At 44.6% G+C, this 23220-nt stretch overlaps 1 pseudogene; it reads right to left on the bottom strand.

Annotated features, from left to right (window-relative positions):
- Positions 1–16205: 16205 nt before the first annotated feature.
- On the bottom strand, positions 16206–19967 carry LOC114893111 (annotated as a pseudogene).
- Positions 19968–23220: the final 3253 nt, after the last annotated feature.

Here is a 23220-nt window from a genome sequence, read left to right as displayed (position 1 = left end):
TTTTATAGGGTCTGTCTAGTACAGAAGATCGGAAACCCAAGCCCAGAGGCCTTGCAAATTGCCTCGGAGCCTCGCGAGATTAAGGAGAAAACTGCATCTTGCTGGGAGGGGTTTGGAAATTCCGAGTGGTTTTGGTGATGGAGTTAAAGGAGGGGGATGGGAGGGAACGAGGGTCCCTGGCAGCTTCCATTCACTGGAAGGAGCCTCACTACTTGGAAGGAAGAGCTATGCATATCACACCTCAGGTTCTCTTCTTTTAGCACAACAGAGAGGATGGACCAGTGTTAAGAGATGAAACAGCCAGGTTCCATCTTTGCCGAACACAAAAGGTAGTTCATGCTGCAGCTGGACTGAGATTCCAGGTTCTCCTGCTCCCTCATCAGGTGGGGAGATGAGGAACGGAGTGATTAGGTAGGGGCGGGAAAAGGAGAGTCCCATGCCTACTTAGAATTCTAATACTTCTATTTTGGTCTACACTAGCTCAGCCGAATCAAAGGGACACCTCAAGTTTGCCCTGATTTTCAAAGCTACAGGGCACATTGAATTGAGTGAACACCACGTTTTTAATCGTGTTTGTTGGTAGGGCCCCTATCCTGTTTTATGTAATTATGGACATTCTATCATTAGTGATTCTCATTTCTCTGCTCCCCTTAGGTGTAATTTTTCCTATTAATAGCTATTGTATTTTTAATGTGTATTTGGTATTTTTCAGTGTTGTACTATATATAATACTGTTTTGTGTGCCCACGTATTCAATTCATGTAAAGGAAATGTGTTCTATTCTGATTTTATTCATTACTTTCCATCCGTTTGCTAATTTACAAGATCTTTATATGCAAATTTCATCTGCTGCTTCCAACTCATGCCTATTCCCCTCTGATGAGCTTCTGCCACACTTTACTCCTCCACTGTACCCCAGGGGACCTTCAGATTGCTACTGAGTTACCATTACCGTATGGAATCATCTCTTATGGATCAGTGAGACACTTTCTCTAGGATAGGTACCCATAAGCACAATTGTGGCACAGAAAATGTATAAGCCCAATTTAAGAGAGTACTACCAGATCATTCTTTGGGATGACTGTGTTACAGCAGGCAGGTAGATAGAGGAGCAGAGGAATGGGGGCAGGTGCCGGGTGGCAGGAAATTACGCAGCTTGTAAACAGCAGGGGTCCATGGGCAGACAAAGAAAAGCAGGAACCTCCAGACTGACAGGAAACCACAAGTTTGGCGTGATATGTGTCCTGGAAGCAAAGAAAGGTGGGAATGTCCTGCACCTGAATGTAACCTGTTGCTCATTATGCTCTCATTATAATAAAATTATCCTTGCAGATAAGAAGTACCCATCATCTTTTCAATTATGTTCGCAGCCACCTGTGCGATGCCGTTCGCTCTCCAACTCTAGCGCCTTCTCTAGCTCCCCAAGCTCCAGCTGAAGGTGAAGGGGGGTAAGTAAGAAGGTCTCTATACCATGGCTCTTACAAAGCAGACTGCCACAAATCGACCGGTGGAAAAGCACCAAGGAAGCAACTGGCTACCAAAGCCGCTGGCAAGAGTGCGCCCTCTATTGGAGGGGTGTAGAAACCTCATCGTTACAGGCCTGGTACGGGGCATGCCCTGAAATTAGATGTTATCAGAAGTCCACTGAACTTCTGATTCGCAAACATCCCTTCCAGCATATGGTGCAGGAAATTGCTCAGGACTTCAAACCAGATCTGCGCTTCCGGAGTGCAGCTATTGGTGCTTTGCAGGAGGCAAATGAGGCCTATCTGGTTGGCCTTTTTTTAAAAAAATAAATTTTATTTATTTATTTATTTGGCTGTGTTCGGTCTTCGTTTCTGTGCGAGGGCTTTCTCTAGTTGCGTCGAGCGGAGGCCACTCTTCATCGCGGTGCGCGGGCCTCTCACTGTCGCGGCCTCTCTTGTGGCGGAGCACAGGCTCCAGATGCGCAGGCTCAGTAGTTGTGGCTCACGGGCTTAGTTGCTCAGTAGTTGTGGCTCACGGGCCCAGTTGCTCCGCGGCATGTGGGATCTTTCCAGACCAGGGCTCGAACCCGTGTCCCCTGCATTGGCAGGCAGATTCTCAACCACTGGGCCACCAGGGAAGTCCTGGTTGGCCTTTTTGAAGACACCAACCTGTGTGCTATCCATGCCAAACGTGTTAACAGTCATGCCAAAAAGACATCTAGCTAGCGCGCCGCGTATGTGGAGAACATGCTTAAGAATCCACTAAGATGGGAAACATTTCATTCTTAAAAAAAAAATTCTCTTCTTCCTGTTATTGGTAGTTCTGAACGTTAGATATTTTTTCCCCCACGGGGTCAACAGGTACCTAAGTATATGATTGCAAGTGGAAAGATAGGGGACAGAAATAAAATATTGGCAGTTTTTCCATTTTCATTTTTGTGTGAATTCTTAACATAAATGCGGGGTCATAAAGCATTAATGCAAGTCAAAATGTTTCAGTGAACAAGTTCCAGCAGTTCAACTTTATAACAATTATAAATAAACCTGTTAAATTTTTCTGGACAATGCCAGCATTTGGATTTTTTTAAAACAAGTAAATTTCTTACTGACTGAAACTAAACGGTGTTTGTAGCATTTTTATCATACAGTAGATTCCATCCATTCACTATACTTTTCTGAGTTGTCCTACATGCAAGTACATGTTTTTATTGTTGTCTGTCTTCTGTGCTGCTCCTGTAAGTTTGCTATTAAAATACATTAAACTATATATAAAAAAAAAGGTACCCATCATGCACCGACGCCATGACACTTCTGATCTAAGCTAAATAAAGACAAAAAGGCCTCCTCCCCTCGGGAAGATGGAGCTGGGATGAAAATCAGGGAATACGACCCCCAAACTCCTCTTTTCCTAGTGAATATTCCGCCCCTTCATTTGTATGCCCCTCATAACTGGCTTGCCAAAGAAGCCCAGGGCAGCAACTCCTCACCTGTCTGCCTGCTCTCCTTCTGAGAGTGTATTCTTGCTTAAATAAAATCTCACTTTACTTTCTTAAGCTCCCTGCTTCATCTCCGAATTCTTTTGCGACAAGACAAGAACCTTAAATTCACCGGGACCAAATGCAGCCTTGACAGACAATAGTGCAGGAGGATTACAGATTACTCTATGCATACATTCCCCACATATTTGGTATGACCCAGCATTCTACCTCATGCCATGAGCTGCATGGTTCCAAAGAGAGCAGCTATGGTGGGTGTTCTGATTCAACATTTTTCTTTTTTGATTTCTGACAGTGTCTCTCTTGAGGGGCCAGTTTACAGTTTGGTTCTCAGAGTCTTTTCCCAAGGAATGTTCAGTCTGATGTCTGAGTCTTCCTTTTCCATCAAATTTCAGTTATCTTCTTCCTCTAATAAATCGCATGTGTAAACAATTCCAGGGTTCTGTTTGTTTCCTAAAGAGCATAAAATAAATAAAACAGTGACAACACACTCATCTTCATCCTTACTAACTTATTACAGTCTTCTTTCTTTAATTAACCTCTTAGAAATGAATCTATGGGCTTCCCTGGTGGCGCAGTGGTTGAGGGTCCGCCTGCCGATGCAGGAGGCACTGGTTCGTGCCCCTGTCCGGGAGGATCTCACATGCCGCGGAGCGGCTGGGCCTGTGAGCCATGGCCGCTGAGCCAGCGCGTCCGGAGCCTGTGCTCCGCAGCGGGAGAGGCCACAGCAATGAGAGGCCCGCGTACCGCAAAAAAAAAAAAAAAAAAAATCTAGGTGCCCTGAATGAAATATATATTTTTGAAGTTTACTTTCTGCGTTCAGGGTATTTTGAGGATGTTTGTTTTGTTATGATCATGATTTTTCAATGAGAAAAAAGGAAAAAGAAGAAAAATTCCTCACAATATTTCATCTTGAACTTTTACAGTTTTCCTTTTGTACGTGTATTTCCATCAAGAAATAAATAAAATATTTAAATAATGACGTTTTGTTTCTTTTCTATGTGTTACTTTAATTAATGTAGGATCCCAGGACAAAGCCAGGAGCTCTTCTGATCTTTGCTGGTCACTAAACTAGACCAGGGATTGGGGCATCAGGAGTCTGAATATGGGGAGGGGCCAGGAGTGGTGGTAGATGAGGGGCGCAGGGAATGGAGAGGAATTGAAACTGAAGATGGAAGAGCAGCTCCTTAGCTAGACCCAGAAGGAAAATTATCCAATAGGAAGGTTTCTAGCTGAACCAGAATCCAGAGCCACATTCGTCTTGGTCCCAGATTTGAAAGCTGACTTTGAGACCAACAATTGGAACTCCTTTGCCACTGGCTACTCTGAACACCCACCTCATACACACTCCAAGCCTAGGGCTAGGAAGGGCACCTGCCCACATACCAAGAGGAGGAAAGAGCTTCTGGAAGTCCATGCTAGAATGACGCTCACAAAAGTCAGGATCAGAGATCTGTCCCCTACCCCTTTTCATTTGCAGACTACTAATTGGATGCAAATCATTAAGAAGCCAGAGGAATGAGGTAGAGATGCCAGAGCACCTGGAAGATCTCAGAAAGGCCCCTGAGGAGGGCTAGGACCCTAGGAGGTACAGGAAGACTTAGTTGGGGTAGATCCCAGACCCAGTGACGTTCTCAGAGATCCTGTCTGCCGGATCTCCTAGACGACCAGTGCACGTCTGCAAATGTGACAAGCAGCCACCTGGCCACCTCCATGTGCACAGGGGACTCCACCACCCTCCTCACGTCCAGGAAAGTGAGAGCACCAGCCATCTCCACCCCTGCACCTCTTCCATCGCCAACAGTCAAAGTAGGAATAGACCTGAGAAAGAAGAATTTCGCATTTATGGACAATTTTATTAAAAGAGCAGAAAAAATGGGTACACATTGTTTGAAGACACAATGTCGCTCATCGTGTGAGCAAACGGAGGGATGTTGCTGCAATATCCATAGCCGAGGACCACCCAATGAAGGGTTTCAGCGGAAATCTCACGCTCCTAAGCGCCGAAGATGGAGGCAGCCCGTATTCTTACAGGTCTCAGCTCGTCGGATCCGCTGCCACCAGCACTGGGACGTGCGGTGGTGGCTCCCGGGGCAGGAGCCAGGCGATGCTCCGAGGGGTCCCCGCCGTCAGGGTGCTAGGGCTCCACTCGTTCATCCTAGGAAGCAGCGTCACCTACTGAGGGAGGCTGCCTGGCTGTGGCTGCGGAGCTCCTCGTCATCGGCGGCCACCTCTCCCGGGGGCTCCTCTGGCTCCTGGTGGGTCGCGGGCATCCCGTCCTGGACTGGCGGCTCTGCGCCCCGCCTGGAGATGGTCTGGTTTCTGAACCCTAACGCAGAGGCTCGCAGAGACTGGAAAGCAGTTTGCAGTTTAAATCCAGGTGATCCCAAGAGAGGTGGCTCGGGCGGGGTCCAGAATCTGTCGATCTTTAGGCTGGGGGCGTCTTTGGCGCTGGCGACTCTTTTGCGCAACCCCAGGCCCGCTGCTCACCACCGGGAAGTTCTATTCCAGCACGTAGCTCTCAGACCAGCTGACACAGAGCACCATGCTAGCAGTGCTGGAGTAGAGACTGAAGCGCAGGTCCCTCTGCCCAGGGGAATGGCCGTGGAGGGGACGCCTAAAGGATGGTCTGGGATGTGGGAACCAGGAGGATTGGGGTTTCGGCTTCTGATCCTATCCCACGGTGAGCCAGCTCTCTTGGGACCTTCAGTGAGAATTGCTTTCCGGTCTCTGGACTTGTGCATTGCAACTGTCGGCCACACAGACCCAGATCGCAGCGCATCCAGTGGCGGGGCGCAGAGACGGCCTGGGGCCGACCCCTGCGACCCGTAAGGATTCATAAGAGGCGACCCCAGGAGAGGCGGACGCTGCGGAGACCCGTTGATGACGGATTTCAGAACCTCTCCAGGCGGGGTCGCCCGGCTCCGGGGGCTGAGCACTGGAGCCTGAGATCTCTCCTGGTGTGGACCCTTCCAAGCCTCATAGCTCAGCTCCTGCCCGCAAGGAGCCACCATCACCCGGCCCAGTGCTGCTGGAAGCGGAGCCTGTGCCTCCGCCGTCTGAGCTCCTAGGAGCCCTGAGACTTCCGCTGAGACCATTCATTGGACAATGCCTCTGGTTTCACTCACTCGGGATGGGAGGGCTCAACAGAATAGGCTTGTGGAATAGATAGAAACAGCGGACAAAGAGAAACCAGAAGGCTGCTAAACTTAGGAATCCTAGGAACAAGAACAAGCTAGCACAAAGAAAAGAAAATTCCAGGAAAAAAATTTTAAATTTAAGATCAGAGTATAGGAAGGTTTGAGAATATGAAAGAGAAGGGTTGACAGTAAATAGTGTAGAACAGGGAGAAGGCAAGAAAAAAATAGCATGTAAATGGAGCTTGTAGACTGAAAAAAATGCACAACATAAAAGTTGGGAATTATGTTTTATTCAGTGGACTTTCTGAGGACTTCAAGCTGGAGAGGCAGCCTCTCAGATAGCTCTGAGGGGCCGCTCCAGAGAAGTAAGGAAAGAGCCGGGATATATGAGTTTTGCAACGAAAACCAGGTAGTCGGAACATCACAAGATTACTGTTAATTTTTAGAAAACCTATTTTTCAAGTTAGTGAATTTAGCGCTTTTCTATGTATGGAAGGTGCAAGAGTCTGGGCTCATTGAAAACATTTCTTTGATGTGCACCTTAGCTATCTAAGGCCAGTATCCTGTTCTTTCCCATCTTGAGTTCCCTCAGGACTCACCGTCTGGGGTGGCTGTAGTGCCTGATGGCTTGACGGCCCCAGCATCCTTTGTTTGCTGTTAGGGTAGGCAACATTTTTCATCCACAGGCTGTGATGAAAGAAATTGAACAATAGGAACCGAATATCATGTGTCTCTGATGTGGTAACTGTTGAAAATTAGACTGTGTCAATTCATAATTTTTTTTGAGTGGTAGATTTGTCAGTTTAATGCATTATTGTAAACAAGTAATAAATGTAAATGTGTGCACCATTTGGGAAAATGTGTCTTTAACAAAAGATTAGGATTACTCTGTTGCTCAATATCATGTTTCTAATGGGGGAAAAAAAGGAAAACCTCTAAGTATTCTGTAACATTTTTAAAAATTTATTTATTTTATTTTATTGATTTTTGGCTGCTTTGGGTCTTCATTGCTGTGCGCGGGCTTTCTCTAGTTGCGGCAAGTGGGGGCTACTCTTTGTTGCGGTGCTCGGGCTTCTCATTGTGGTGGCTTCTTTTGTTGCGGAGCACGGGCTCTAGGCCCATGGGCTTCAGTAGTTGTGGCACATGGGCTCAGTAGTTGTGGCACATGGGCTTAGTTGCTCCGTGGCATGTGGGATCTTCCCAGACCAGGGATCGAACCCGTGCCCCCTGCATTGGCAGGCATATTCGTAACCACTGCGCCACCAGGGAAGTCCCTTTTGTAACATTTTTACTCTGAAAACATTATGGGTCAAGGAAAAAAAATGTGAATGGAGGGGGAATTTGGCAACTGTGTGTTTGGCAGTCGACACTAGTCATTTAAGGATGTTTTATTCTATTTCCTCACATCTTACTTTCTTGCAACTTTGTAAAGATAGATGAGGCAACTCTCTGAGCCATAGTTACCCACTGAGGATGTGAAGTACTTTGCACAGCTCCTACCTCAGGAGTTCAAAGTTAATGATATGGTTTTCATATTCTTTAGCATTTTACCACTTGTTGTCCTTGCCCTGGGCTTCTGTTCCCAGTTGTCCAAACAAAACTGAATGTAAATTCAGAGCGTAAAAAGAAAAAGATGAACACAAATGTTAATCTTTGCTCTCTCTCACCTTAAAAAAAAAAACCCTAATAAAAGTTAAAAGATCAAGAAGAAGTGGGGGAATAATTTAAATTTTTTACAAAAGGTTAAATTCCATAAATAGAAAAAGCTCTTTCAAACAAATAAGAGAGATGAGACTGGGCTCATTAAATTTTTAAAAAATGCAAATTAAAACAATGAGATATAATTTAGACTAATATATGCTAATATGTGAAACTTTTCATTATAACCAACGTTGGTGAACTAGTAACTCCCAAACACTACTGGTAGGAATGAATTTGATAGGATCTTTAGAATCGTAATATGGCAACATGCATTAAACATTTCAACATCAATACTCTTTTGACTGGAAATTTCGTTTCTTGTATAAGCAAGAAATTATATTTAAAAACAAACGTGTTTTTCAGTAAAGGACTGAGAAAAATAAATCATGATGCATCCGCACAGTCTAAACGTATGCAGTCCTTAGAAATAGAATAGATGCATTGTTTTGAAAATACATCCCAGAGGTTATCATTATAGTATGGGGTCCTCAGCTCTGGACAGGCTGGTGGCCGTAGCACCAGGGTTTGGAAGGCATGGTCTGAGTGGGAGGGAAAAGCACTGGGGTTCCCATGCCCAGCTACGAATAGAGAAGAACAGAATTCCAGGACCCCTGCCTCCGTGAGCACTGTCTCTCGGTTCTGAATCCAAATGGGAAATTCTGGCATTTCTCCATCACATGCAGCTACTTTGTATGAAGCACTCTCCTGTGCTGGAGCTGAATTAGGCTCAGACGGGAGCGCCAAGACAAGACTCGGTCCCAGAGCCCCGAGCACCTTGGAACCAAGCCCAGCCCAGCTGACCCCCGCAGGAGAGAGGGACCCGGCCGAGGAACTCGACGGCCCCATGCTCCAGCAGCTTCCCTTGGCCAGGCCTGCCAGACCCGGCGGCGACAGACAGCAGGACATCGAGACTTCTGACAGCGGGCCCCCTTCTGAGAGCCGCCCTCCTCCGGTCCCCGCTTGGTGGAGCCACGAGCGTCTCCTCTCGGGCTGCTTGGAGCGGTTTGGTCGCACCCTGCGCACCTTGAGCTGCGGCTGCTGCAGGTCCATCTTCGGCGCCTAGGAACCCTGAGATTGCAGCCGGAGTTTTGGGCACTTGCCCTGTGAAAAGATTCTGGGTTACAAAACCTGCCCTCTTGCATGGAATAAAAATGCAGTAAGACCTAACTTCCGAGTTCGTTATCAATATTTGCTTCTCTTTCCCCTTGAGTTTCTCGTTGCAGTTCTGGTCGCTTAGCACTTGCAACTTGCTTGTTGGACAGCGAGCGTAGGGAAAAAAATACTGATATATCCGCTATTTCGCCCAGCTGGTCGTTTGCCCGTGGCAGTACCGCCCGTGTTGCGGAGCCGGAGATTGCTCGCCGGCTGGCAACAGCGGTAGTCGCCTCCTGCGGGCGCTCGCTCCTTCCCGGTACTTTTAAGTGTCCGGGGACTGTTTTCTGGGTCGAGCCTCTGATTAGTGCACCGGGAGGGCGGTTTCCCCGTCCATCCGGAAGTGTTTCCGAAGGAGCGCGCCAAACCCGGTCGTGTTTCTGGGCCGCAGGCGGGTTGACTCTTTCTCGCCGGCAGCACAGCTACTTGAGCAGCCCCGGGTGTTTTCCTTGGCAAAAGCGGTAAGCTGCACCGAAATCGCCGGTTTCTCACCCTCTAGTTCCATCGGAGTGCGGGGCGTGGCGAAGCTCTCCGCTGCAGAATCCCTAAATTCGGCCTGGAGCTAACTGGGTCCTAGCATCGCCGCAGCCCCGCCCTCCCACGCCTATCTCATAGTCGTATCCCTTGGGGGTGGCACGGAGACCCTGTTCCCGTTGGCACTTTCCGCGGTTGTTCTGAGCCCGAGGGTTTTCTTTCACAGAACGCGTCTGCCTAGATGTGATTACGGTGAAAATAAGAACCTTTTTTTAACCTTTGAAATTTTGGTAATTACTTTGGGGCTGTCCAGACTGCACAGTTTGATTATAAGTGATTACCTTGTTCCATTTCCAAAGAATGACATTTTTTAATTCCTATCAGAGGCATTTTCAAGAAATAACATAAATTCAAGTGTTGCGTATGTTTATGAGATAACGTAGATTTCATTTTGCTTAGGCGGCCTAAACGGTTTGGTTGGCTCTAGTTATTTTGAAGCATGGTGGATTGTACATTCATTTATCATTCTTCATTAAAGGTACTGAAGTTTTAAATTTTTATATTGTTTTATGTACACCTTTAAGTAATTAATTTTCAGTATATTAGCTTATTTGGAAATGATTTAGATATTCAAGGAACATCCATCATTTAACTTTGTATAAACATTTATGTTACTTATAGCTACTTACATTGCTGTGTATTATGTATATGTTTGGATTTGATATTAGACATTTAACTGTCATCTTAGGTTATTTTTCTTGCTGACAAATTCTGTTAGATAGAGATAGCATGAGCTTATTTGACCAGTAAGCTCATGTAGATAAAGTTTTATGTTTGCTTTATAGTAATCTTTACAATTCTGAAGACATGGGCATTTTATTGAAACCTAAAAACTTAAAGTAGCCTATATTTACCAAAGATTATTCCAGGACATGAATTTGAAAAACCTTTTGGGTTAGTTTCTATAATTCTGAGAGTTCATGACATAATTTATATAATTACTTATTTTTCTTTTGCCAATTAGAGATCTTTAAACATATCACACATACATAACATACATACTTACATATACATAAACCTTTAGATACACAGTAACAGATTTACACAAATAGACATACACAGATTGTAGATTTGTAGATATTGTAGATTTTATTTTAAATTTTTAACTATGTGTCAGGTGCAATAATACAAAACTCAAAAGATTAGCTGATTCAAAACTGTGATGCTGGGAGATAGATTAAGTTAATGTTACCCGTTTAGATGGCTAAAGCTTTCTACTGTTTTTTTTCCATTATAAAGATTCTTTTAGTGAAGCTATTTATGGAATCATTTTGTCTTTTAGTAGCTTCTGCATACAAATGAAAGAATGAATTCTATTGCCTCCAGAGTTTCTGGGATTCTCTCTGTTTTTCTGGGAACCCTGAAAGTGGTCTCATGTAAAAGTTCCCCGAAGTGGCCACAGTAATTACAATTGTTGATGAAAATTCAGTTAACAATTAAGTTAAGAAGAAAAAAGGCAATTTTATTTGAGTCAAACTGAGGATCATAACGTGGGAGACAGGCTGTCTGAAGCTCTGATAACTGGTCCTACTGTTAGCAAAGACACAGTCATTTACATTTTTGAAACCAAGAATCCTTCATCAAAATGACATACTGACGTTTTACATAAAGTCTACCAAAGATACACAGTCTAGGTAAACACAAACGAATTGAGCAGTAAGTCTCAATGACCACCTACAGAGTTGGAAAGAATGCTTATCTTTAAGAAGTCACATTGCTAGCATCGGAAGAAAGGAACAAATTGATCTTTGCTGTGGAGCAGCAGGCATTCCCATCTTTGAGGAGGTCTGGTTAATATTTGATGCAGATGCATTAGGGAGGGAGGAGGCTCAAGTGAAGAGAGGAGAGAATTTTATGCTTAACTTTTCTTTACCTGTCTTAAAATATAATTTCCTTTTTCACTTTCCCCTTTTGATCATTAATCTTTAGATAGCATTAGGTGATCAAATATTTGTTCCCCCAATAACAGGGTCTTTGCTTATTTGCTCTGGATCCATCATGTCCCTCAGTCTTATTACCCCAGTTCTTTCTTTCCTTTTTAGGAGTTATGCTAGTAGAATGCCTGGCAAAGGCTGATAGACAATCGTGCTCCAACAGACGCTTACAGCTTTTTTTTAAAAAATAAGGTCCAAACCATATTTGTGTGGTGGGGTCAAAATTCCCCGTTTTTGTTACCGTATCTGTTTGTCTTCTTTAGTAGCAATTTCTTGAGCTTATAGATGACATCTTTTACTGGATTAGCACAGTTAACAGAGAGCAGTGGACAGAAAATTTCAAGGCTTTATGGTGTGAGTGTTTAAAGCTGCGTGTTTGGCTGCAGCATCAGCAAGCTGATTTCCTTTAGCTTCCATAGTGTCGGTTTGGAATGTCCTGGTGTCAATAATTGCTAACTGGTTTTTTGGCAGTTGTATAGCAGTTAATAATTGCAATCTGTTTTTCATTTTTTAGGTTGTCCTGAAGAGGTTAAAAACCTCATTGTTCCCATAGCATTCCAAAGTTGTGTGCCACTCCAGAAGGCATTGCAACTGTCAGTATAAATATTTGCTAGCTGGTTTTTGCAAGTTGAAAAGCTAAGGTTAGGGCAATTAATTCAGCTTGTTGTGCTGACTTTTTCTGGTAAATAAGAGCTTTCACTTACGTTCACTGTGAATGTTATTGCATATCCAACTCTATAATGCCCCTGCTTATCCTTTAAGTAGAACCCATCTGTAAATCAAATTAGATTAGCCTTATCAATAGGAGCTTCTTGTCATTCCTGGGAACAAGAAGATAATCTGTTAATAAAATGCAGTCGTGATTGTCTTCTTCCTGTAGTTCTGGAAGCAAAGTTGCAGGCTTAAGGTTATTACAGAAAGCAACAATACTTCATAAGAAACTAGTCGGTTTACAGAAGTGCTGAGTGTGGTGAGAGTTTAGAAGGACTCAACTGAGTGTGGAGCATAAATAAACAATACCCCCATTGCTATTTCTTCAATAGTCTTATGTAAGAGTGAAACAGCCCCCATACAAGGTGGAAGTCCTTTTGCTACAGAATCAAATTTAGTTTTAGAGCATAAAAGCAAGTCATCTACAAACATTTTTGTAAAAGCATCAGAGTAAGACAACTCTATAAGTGACAAAACACTTAAAAAACATGGTTAGAGACCTGATTACAATGCAGTTGTTAAGGAAATTGGGCTATTTCTGTGACATACAACACTTTAAAATAATAACTAGAAATATGACTGAGAACATACAACATTTCAAATTTTAGGGAGTTCATATAATTTCTAGAACATTAGAACCTTCTAAGAAGGTTTATCATTACTTATTTGACAATATTTCCCATGTAATTTAACATACCAAAAAAGGCTAATTAGTTTAATATCTCTCTTTGAGGTGTTCAGGGACCCTCTGAAACATTCCGAAGTTAACTAGAGGTCAAAAGAACATTTAGAATTTGATTTGAGGAAGTTTGTGAAAGACACCAAAAGGTTTTTTTTTTTTTTACATCTTTATTGGAGTATAATTGCTTTACAATGGTGTGTTAGTTTCTGCTGTATAGCAAAGTGAATCAGTTATACATATACATATGTTCCTATATATCTTCCCTCTTGCGTCTCCCTCCCTCCCACCCTCCCTATCCCACCCCTCTGGGTGGTCACAGAGCACGGAGCTGATCTCCCTGTGCTATGCGGCTGCTTCCCACTAGCTACCTATTTTACGTTTGGTAGTGTATATATGTCCATGCCACTCTCTCACTTTGTCACAGCTTACCCTTCCCCCTCCTCATATCCTCAAGTCCATTCTCTAGTAGGTCTGTGTCTATTCCTGTCTTACCCCTAGGTTCTTCGTGACATTTTTTCCCTTAAATTCCATATATATGGTTTAGCATACGGTATTTGTCTTTCTCTTTCTGACTTACTTCACTCTGTATGACAGACTCTAGGTCCATCTACTCATTACAATTAGCTCAATTTCGTTTCTTTTTATGGGTGAGTAATATTCCATTGTATATATGTGCCACATCTTCTTTATCCATTCATCCGACGATGGACACTTAGGTTGTTTCCATCTCCTGGCTATTGTAAATAGAGCTGCAATGAACATTGTGGTACATGACTCTTTTTGAATTATGGTTTTCTCAGGGTATACGCCCAGTAGTGGGATTGCTGGGTCATATGGTAGTTCTATTTGTAGTTTTCACAGCAAGATCCTTTTTGACCCACCTCCTAGAGAAATGGAAATAAAAACAAAAATAAACAAATGGGACCTAATGAAACTTCAAAGCTTTTGCACAGCAAAGGAAACCATAAACAAGACCAAAAGACAACCCTCAGAATGGGAGAAAATATTTGCAAATGAAGCAACTGACAAAGGATTAATCTCCAAAACATACAACCAGCTCATGGGGCTCAGTATCAAAAATACAAACAACCGAATCCAAAAATGGGCAGAAGACCTAAATAGACATTTCTCCAAAGAAAATATACAGACTGCCAACAAACACATGAAAGAATGCTCAACATCATTAATCATTAGAGAAATGCAAATCAAAACTACAATGAGATATCATCTCACACCAGTCAGAATGGCCATCATCAAAAAATCTAGAAACAATAAATGCTGGAGAGGGTGTGGAGAAAAGGGAACACTCTTGCACTGCTGGTGGGAATGTGAATTGGTACAGCCACTATGGAGAACAGTATGGAGGTTCCTTAAAAAACCAAAAGGTAAAAAACAAACAAACAAAAAAACCAAAAGGTTTTAAACGTTTGGCTAAGTAGGATCATAGTCGCTGTGAAACAACAGTCATTTAACCAAAGTGACAATAAAAAATTTCAAAGGCAAATGCAGAAAGTTACAACAGATTGCTTAAGAGTTAGTAAAGAAACTTTACAAGCTATTTATCAAAAGAGATCAATATTTCAAGAAAACTTTTTTCTCTTAACAGAGTAAGAAACAATTTCTAGTTTTGTACAACTTTACTATCAAAATTCATTCACTTGATTAAATTCAGTCTATTCTTAGTCTTTCTTGACCATGCATAAAACTTTTTCAGGGTTCCTTTTTAAAAATTTCTTTTATTAAAATTTTTTTTCTGATCCATGCATCCTTCATTCCATCACCAACGGCTGTGCTGCATCCAAGCAACAGTACACAAACTGGCAACCAACCGCAATTCACCTGTACAACGATCGGAGGCTTACAGTACATTTAATGCTTTTAAATTTGGAAACAAATTTTTTTAATAAAACCAAAGAACCCTCAAACCCAAACCCCCAACCAATCAAGTAGTGTAGCAATTTTAAGCATCTTATACTTCTGATGCTTACTGGAGCAACTCCAGTGTGAAAACCCAAATAACTCCTAAACTAGAAAGATTAGTTTAGTGAAATTTTAATTACATAAATTTTTCAAAGCATAAACTTGTAATTTTTTGTCTTGGAAGTGTTATTAAATTTTTAATAGAAAACATAGGAATAAAAACATATTAACAGGGACTTCCCTGGTGGCGCAGTGGTTAAGAATCTGCCTGCCAGTGCAGCAGACGCAGGTTCGAGCCCTGGTCCAGGAAGACCCCACATGCCGTGGAGCAGCTAAGCCCGTGTGCCACAACTGCTGCGCCTGTGCTCTAGAGCCTGTGAGCCACAACTACTGAGCCCACATGCCACAACTACTGAAGCCTGTGCACTTAGAGCCCATGCTCTGCAACAAGAGAAGCCATCACTATGAGAAGCCCATGCACCGCAACAAAGAATAGCCCCCGCTGTCTGCAACTAGAGAAAGCCCACACGCAGCAACAAAGACCCAATGCAGCCAAAAGATAAAAAAATAAAAATAAAAAAATGAAAACATATTAACAAAATGTAGGCAATCATTTACATTACAAACAAGGAATTTGCAGTTTGTTGTTGTAGACTGACAAAAGAAAACTACCCATTAAGAATCTATGCACAATGTAATTGCAAATATGTACAGTACTTCAAAAAAGCCTACAAGAAGGACTTTACAGAAGGACAGTCGGCTAGGTTCTTTGTTAGACCAACCAGACGAACGAAATATTAAAACTCTGTGGACTAGTAATAAGTTTACTCTTAAAAAAAAAACCCAGGGCTTCCCTGGAAGCACAGTGATTAAGAATCTTCCTGCCAATGCAGGGGACACGGGTTCGAGCCCTGGTCTGGGAAGATCCTACATGCTGCGGAGCAACTAAGCCTGTGTGCCACAACTATTGAGCTTGCGTTCTAACTAAGCCCGTGTGCTCCAACTACTGAGCTTGCGCTTTAGAGCCCACGAGCCACAACTACTGAGCCTGTGTGCCGCAACTACTGAAGCCTGCACGCCTAGAGCCTGTGCTCCACAACAAGAGAAGCCACCACAATGAGAAGCCCATGCACCGCAACAAAGAGCACCCCCGAGGGGCTTCCCTGGTGGCGCAGTGGTTGGGAGTCCGCCTGCCGATGCAGGGGACACAGGTTCGTGCCCTGGTCTGGGAGGATCCCACATGCCGTGGAGCGGCTGGGCCCAAGAGCCATGGCCTCTGAGCCTGGGCGTCCGGAGCCTGTGCTCCGCAACGGGAGAGGCCACAACAGTGAGAGGCCCGCATACCGCAAAAAAAAAAAAAAAAAAAAAAAGACTACCCCCGCTCGCCACAACTAGAGAAAGCCTGCGTGCAGCAACAAAGACCCAACGCAGCCAAGAATAAATAAATATATTTTTAAAAACCCAGCCAGTTTCCTTTTGTTTAAGAATATTCCAGAATATTCTCAAGAATATAATTTATAATAATTATAAATATTATGTTTATATGGTTCCAGTTGATGAAGCTGTTCACAACAGTTCCAGTAAATTACCCTTTAATTGATTTGTTTGGGGGAAAGATCGGCATGTTAACAAAAATTAACGAAGGAATTTTCATCACAATGGTTTCCAGTTACACTATCACAGTTTCACAAGTGGATTGGGCCCCTAATCCAGTGGCTGAAAGAAAGCTGCAGGTCAAATACTGAGAATGAGGATGGAGAGAGGTTGAGTCCTGCATAAATGAATCCTACTGTGATGGGTTGAGAAAGGGATGTGAGCATCCTTTTTACAGCATGAGAAAACGGTCCCCCCACTCAGCTCTCATTCCCATTCTGCAAAGCAATGAAGCTGGAAATCACAACTGTTCAGTTTAACATGTGTGAGTTGGTAGAACCTCTAGATACAAAAGACCAAGATGTCCTCAGCTCTTTGACTGATTAGGATGCCTGAAAAGCTGGGCACTTCCTCGTGATTACCACGCCATGACAGCTATCCAGTTAAAGGATGTGCAAAACAGAGGACTCTTGTAGATGAGATAAAATCAAGTCATCTTGAGGAATTAGGAAGTTCGTGAGATATGAACTGTTTTAGTCTTTCTAGGTATTGTGCATAAAGCTCTATGTCATTATGTCTTTGACCCAGAGGGGCTCCACGGCCCGGGAACAGCGTTCATACATGGCCAGGCCATGGGAGAAATCGATGACCTCGTCCTTTGTACCGTGAATGACCAACACGGGAGAGGTGACTTTAGATATCTTGTCAATGCTGGGGAAAGCATCAAAGCACTATGTTTTCCTGGTGTTGGGAAAAGCCACACACAATCCAGGCATCAGAGGCGAACGGAGAATTACGGCTGCACACTCATACCCGGAGGCCAGGTGTACAGTGGGGACGGTCCCAATGCTCTGACCACACAGGATGATGTTCTCAGCACTTAACGCCATACCAGGTGCGCAGCGCCTGCCACGTGGCGTCGATATCAGCGTAGAGGTTCTTTTCAGAGGGCTTGCCCAAGCTGACGCGCTGTAGCCGTAGTAGTCGTAGGAGAAGATGTTGCAGTTGATGCGCGAGCGGAGGCCGATGTATCACAAGGAGCTACACGTCTGGCCCAGGTCCACGGCACTGCCGTGGGAGAAGAGCTGCGTGTAGCCGCTGGAGGGCGCGCAGCGCACGAACATGCAGCCGAGCCGGTTGTCCCGGGCCGTGCGTGAGAAGACCTCGACGGCGTCCAGCTTGCGCCGCGAGTACTGCCAGTCGGCGCGCTAGCTCAGGTGCAGGCTGCAAGCGCCGGGCCCCGTGCCCTCCTCGGGCCTATGCTGCGCGGGCTAGGCTGCTGCGCCGGCTGGGGCCGCGCTGCTCGGGCGCCAGCACCGTGTAGGTGGGCTCGGGCCGCAGGAAGGCCAGCTTGGCGGCGATGCGGCTCGGGCAGGGCGGGCAGCAGAAGAGCCAGCACAGCTCTCCCGGCGAGAAGCCGTTCATCCTGACGCCTGGTTCGGGCATCGGGGCGGCCTCGAGCGGCCAAGCAAGGCGGCTGCAGTCCGTCGGCCCTGCGGCAGGAGGAGGAGGAGGAGCGGAAGGAGAGGCGCGGGAAGGGCGAGGCGGGGCTGGCCTGGCCGGCGTGGCGCTTCGAGCCGCGGTGGGTCAGCTGCGGCCCGGGTGGCCGGACGAGGCGCAGGCGGCCGGGGCCCGCGCGCAGCACAGAAAGCCGAGGGCCACGGCTGCTGCTGACACGCCGGCTCCAGCGCGCCGCCCCCAACCCCCCTCACGCCCGCCGTCTCCACTTTTGGGTTATCCAGGGTTCCTGTTTTTAGATTTAAATTAATTTCTACAAACACACCACTTCATAACACAATCTTACAATAAAGCAGAAAAGATATTTATTAATAGTCTGGAACATATTCTGTGTCTCGGTAATAAGAGGTCAAAAGTAGGTAAACAAATTCCTTTAGCAATTAATGTTCAGTATTTTATCTTATTAAAAAATGATCTAGAGGGAATTCCCTGGCGGTCCAGTGGTTAAGACTTCGGCTTTCACTGCCATGGACCCAGGTTGGATCCCTGGTGGGGAAACCAAGATCCCACAAGCAGGGAAGCGAGGCCAAAAAAAAAAAAGATCTAGACATTCAATGAATTTCCATCATTTAACTTAATTTAGCAGAACTCTAAAGCTTCAAGTTACCAAATACCTGGAGAAACTGTTTTTAGGCAGATATAAAACATAATTATTTCTAAAGAGCTCACCCAAAAACTTTTATTTATCTCTATTTCATTACTTATGAAAATATCATACCAAGTTAATTTTATTGTTGACCAATTTTATAACAGAGATAACATGAGCTTACTGATTTTCAGTAAACCTAGGTTTAGTATAGTATATTGTATAGTACATTAAAAGTACTGTACTTAATGTTGATGACTCTAAGTACATGCCTATATCAATTAAACCATCAACTTAATCTTATTTTTATTCATTAAAAATCCTAGATCATGTGATTCTTTAAAAATTTTGGGCTAGTTTATGTTATATTTAGAAATATTTGATTTGTAAGTGCTTATTTTTAAGTCAGCTCTTTAACAAATTAATTTCGATAACACCATCCGAAGGTAGACACATATTATATATATAACGTACACACAGACATATGAATATCCAGAAAGACACAGAGATCTCATAGTTTTCCTGCTTGAGTTTAAAAAGGTTTCTTTTCCCTTTTATTCTCTCAGTTTTAAGTTCTAATTTAGCCAGAGCTGTAGTCTCAGGCGATGAGCACTGTGTTTAAATTTCAAGGGCATGATAAGTATTATAAATCCAAGCTTTCCCCTAGAAATACTTTTATTCTCTGAGTCAGAATTTTGGAAACATGTTTTATCAAGCTGGCTTTCTCTGCTTATGAAAAAAACAGTTTTGGAATGTCAGAAGAGCTCTATCCTGGCCATTTAAGAGTTAAGATAATGCTTACAAGTGTTGGCTTCGTTCCAATTGTACATGAAGCCAGCTGAAGTTCCAGTGCCTGGCTGTCCATCAGGGAGCTGTAGAGCCTTTGAAGCATGTTTTCCCATTACTAATTTGGTAGTCTAATTTAGATACGATCTGAACAAATTTCTCAGGGCAGTGTGATGAATGCCATGTGTGCTGCTTCTGAGCCTAGCTCCCCAAGGAGTTACCCTGGAGTCGGTTCCACTCTTCTGTGTGTCTCGGTTTCTCCCTCTGACAGTCTAAAACTGCCGTGAGTGCTTGGAGCACTGGGTGATCAGCCATAATTATTGTGCATCCCCATGAGCAGAATTTACTTAATGGTTGTAGTGGGATCCCCTGTGGGACCACTGCTAGTCATAAGGATTGACCCTCAGACACTTCTGCTGGGTTCCCAGTTGCCTGAGAATGCCTTGTGGCCGCAGAAGCAAGGGTCCCTTTTCTTTTGAGCTGCAGGCTAACTCTCTCATTTCACTAGCAAACATATATACAACATATACACCATATATACATATACACCACATATACACAATATTTCCAACTTAAGCCAAAAGCTTAAAAAGCCAGCCAAGCCAGTTCACTCTAAAATTCCCCCTAGGTCCTTGCCTAGGAAATGTCAGTACATCCCTGGGACTCCAAGTCCCAAGAAAAATAGCTTGAGTAAAATTTAGGATGTCATTTAAAGCAGTGATGTCCGGACATCAGAACTCACCAAAGCACCTGAGGAATACCTAGAAGCCTGTGGGGCTCAAAGGGCCGGGGCTGGTACCAAGCACCGGTTCGGGGTAGACTCCAGGTTTCCACTGGTGGATGTCTCTGATATCCTGCCAACTATGCCAAGCAAATTTACAGAAATTCAATTAACAATGAAGATAAGAAGCAAAAGAGAATTTTAATTCAAGTCAAACTGGGGATTATAACGCAGGAGACAGAAGCTGAGAAGCTCTGAGAACTGTTCCTCCTGTTAGTAGAAGGCACAGTCATATACATTTTTGAGACAAAGGATCCTACAACCAAATGACATGCTGACATTTCACATAAAGTTCACCAAAAATACATTGTCCAGGTAAACACATACAAAGCAAGCAGTATGTCACTATGACCCCCTATAGGGTTGTGAAAGAATGATAATCTTTAAGAAGTTGCATTGCTAGCGTCAGGAAAAGAAAAAAAAACTTTGCTGTGGAGCAGGCATTACTGTCTTTGAGGAGGTCTGGTTGATGTGTGATACAGATGCACATTAGGGAGGGAAGAAGGAGGCCGAAAGGGGTGCAGGAAGGGAGAGAGAGAGTTTTATGTTTAAATTTAATCATCCGATAGTTCACCCATTTTCCCAAAAGGCTCAAGATTGTATTTCCCGTTTTGGACCAAGTAGAACCCATCTTTGCCTTTAGATTCCCTAAGGCAACTTAACTCTGCCCGTTTTTCAACAGCGGTTCAAAAAACATGGAATCACGAGTTTTCCCCCTTTTGAACAGAGCAGGGTGACTTACCAAGAAGCTTCCATAAAGGTCCCTCAACAGAATTGGAGGGCACAACACAAAGGGAATAGAGCTGGGTTCCCAGATCAGTCACAAATCAGTGAGCACAATGGGTTCCAGCATCAGTTACTCACCAGCCTTTGGATTCTTAATGGGTCGTCTTTCCATCCTACTTTTAACGACAGTAATTGTTAAAAGAAAACTCAGAGTTTTACTGGATATTGAGGAAGAAACAAACTGTTCGCAAAAATGAAGATTTCAAACTGAAAACTCGTATGAAGCTCAAAGGCTTGACATCTCCGGGAAGCTTATAAAATAAACAAGAGGAAGTTGTTTGACCTTTACAATGATTGGCTATTAAATACAATGGAGGTTTCCAGAGGGCAGGGGATTGGTTAAAGTGATTATCTTTTTCCGTTACAGGAAGACAAGGGTTTTTTGTTTTTGTTTTTAAATGATTTTCAAAGGTATTTACAAGAAATAGCTTGAGTTAAATTACCCTTATGTTTTGAAATAAACTCGATTTAGCTTTGTTTACGTGGCTTATTCGGTTTTGTTTGCTGGGGGGTTTCAAACCTGGTTTCTATTTTATTTCATTTCACCCCACTTCATTCACCTCATCTTATCACCTGCAACTCCCATCTTTCTCGGTGTGAGCACGGCTCAGTTCTCAGTGTCCGCAGTTTCTAGGTGGCAGCACTCTCGAAAGCGCCAAAACGGACATTTGACTTTGGCCACAACGCCGCTATCTGCGCTGTGCCTCCCTTGCTGTGTCCCGGCACCCTTAGGCGCTCTGTGTCAGTGTTTGGTCGGTCGCGGTCCCGGCAAGTGCACTAGGCCGGCGTTTTCTCAGAAGTAGTTTCCACTAGAGTGCAGCCGGAGCTTTCTCAGGGTCGCAGCCCCGCGGCCTTCCCCATCCCTCGCAGCGGGTGGCTGGCAGCAACGCAATTGCTTTGAGCCATTTTCAAATAGCGAGTTCCGCATTAGCTATGCTGCACATTTCACTCATGCTAGTCGGAGTGTGCCCGGGAATGCGCTTTGGAACGTGGCAAACACCGATTTAGCGAGAGTGACAGCGATCATCTAATCCTAGGACTGCCCCTTTCAACGGTGTTTTGCTGTTTGTTTCTCGTAGGGCTAGTTTCTCTGAACGGTTGGCTTGTAAAAATTCTTTTCCGGTGTGTTTTGCTCTGTTGTTTTGTTTTCACATGTATCTTCATTTTAGGATTTCTTATGCATTTGTAGTATTTTAATTTACATGTAGTTTTCTACCGAGTTCCTGAGTGTGTCTGCGCTCAGCGGCAGCTCCCTGGGCCGCCTGCGCCCGGGAGCGGAGGAGCGCCGCTGGGTCTCGGCCGCGCTAGCGCCCCGTTCCGCGCGCCGCGGGTGCTGCGCGGGGCCCGGCTCCTGCCGCCCAGTCCGCGTTTTCTCAGTCGCACTTTCGCCAGCAGCGTCGAGCGGGCGCTTTCACTTTGGCCGCCACCCTCAAGGCGCCAAAGGGAACTCTTCTCCCTCGCGTGGGCCTGGGTCCTGTGTGCCGTCGCCTTCTCGGTCCTAGCACCGCTCCGTTCGTGGCCAGCCGGTTCAGCGTCGCGGCACCGTGATTCGCGCCCGTCTGGCGCTCCGTTGGCGTTTTCGCTAGGAGCGAAACCGGCCGCCGTTTTCCGGACACAACGCGAATTTGCACCCAGTGGGTGTCCAGTAGGCTGCAGCACCGTTCCTTCCTCCAACCCCGAAGTTTCTCGGCCGCTGACCGCTAGTTTCTCAGAGTTTCTTGGGGACTTTCCAAGGCGCCAGGCGCCTTACCTCGCTGAAGAAAAGGGGAATTCAACTAGAGTATACGGCGCGTGCGGGGCTGACATGAGGCACTGTTGCGGTCCCGCACACACCTGCGAACTCCCCCGGAGAGGAACCAGCACCAAGGAAGAACACCAAGAGCCAGTGTAGATCAAAAGTATATTAGTACAATCTTTTTTTTAAATTTATTATTATTTTTAACATCTTTATTGGGGTATAATTGCTTTACAATGGTGTGTTAGTTTCTGCTTTATAACAAAGTGAATCAGTTATACATATACATATGTTCCCATATGTCTTCCCTCTTGGGTCTCCCCAAAAGTATATTAGTAATAGGCGTTTATTAAGCACAGAAACACAAACCGATCGATCGGGGCCTCTCCCAAAAGAAGGGTGAGACCCCGAGCCTTCACACAGGTGCTGTTTTATACCCCAGGGTAAACAGGATGTTCGTGCTAATCTTAACATCTCGGGTCGGCCACCTGGAACTCAGAACTTTCCTGTTCACAATATGCTTGGCAAGCAAAGCTCAGTTTTCCCAGAGGCTAAGTAAGTCACGCGGTTAGCAATAAAAGCAGTTTTAGTACAAACAGTTTCAAACCAAAGCATTCCACCATTGATTCCAGGCATTACAATCTAAACTATAAGTTCTGGGACAATGTGTCTCGCCACATTTCCCCCTTTTCTTGTAAA

This window comes from Monodon monoceros, unplaced genomic scaffold, assembly GCF_005190385.1.
Source record: "Monodon monoceros isolate NGI ecotype Baffin Bay Population unplaced genomic scaffold, NGI_Narwhal_1 Super_Scaffold_12, whole genome shotgun sequence".
Lineage (NCBI taxonomy): Eukaryota > Metazoa > Chordata > Mammalia > Artiodactyla > Monodontidae > Monodon > Monodon monoceros.
Note: the sequence above shows the minus strand (reverse complement) of the source record. Positions and strands in the feature narration are given on the sequence as shown.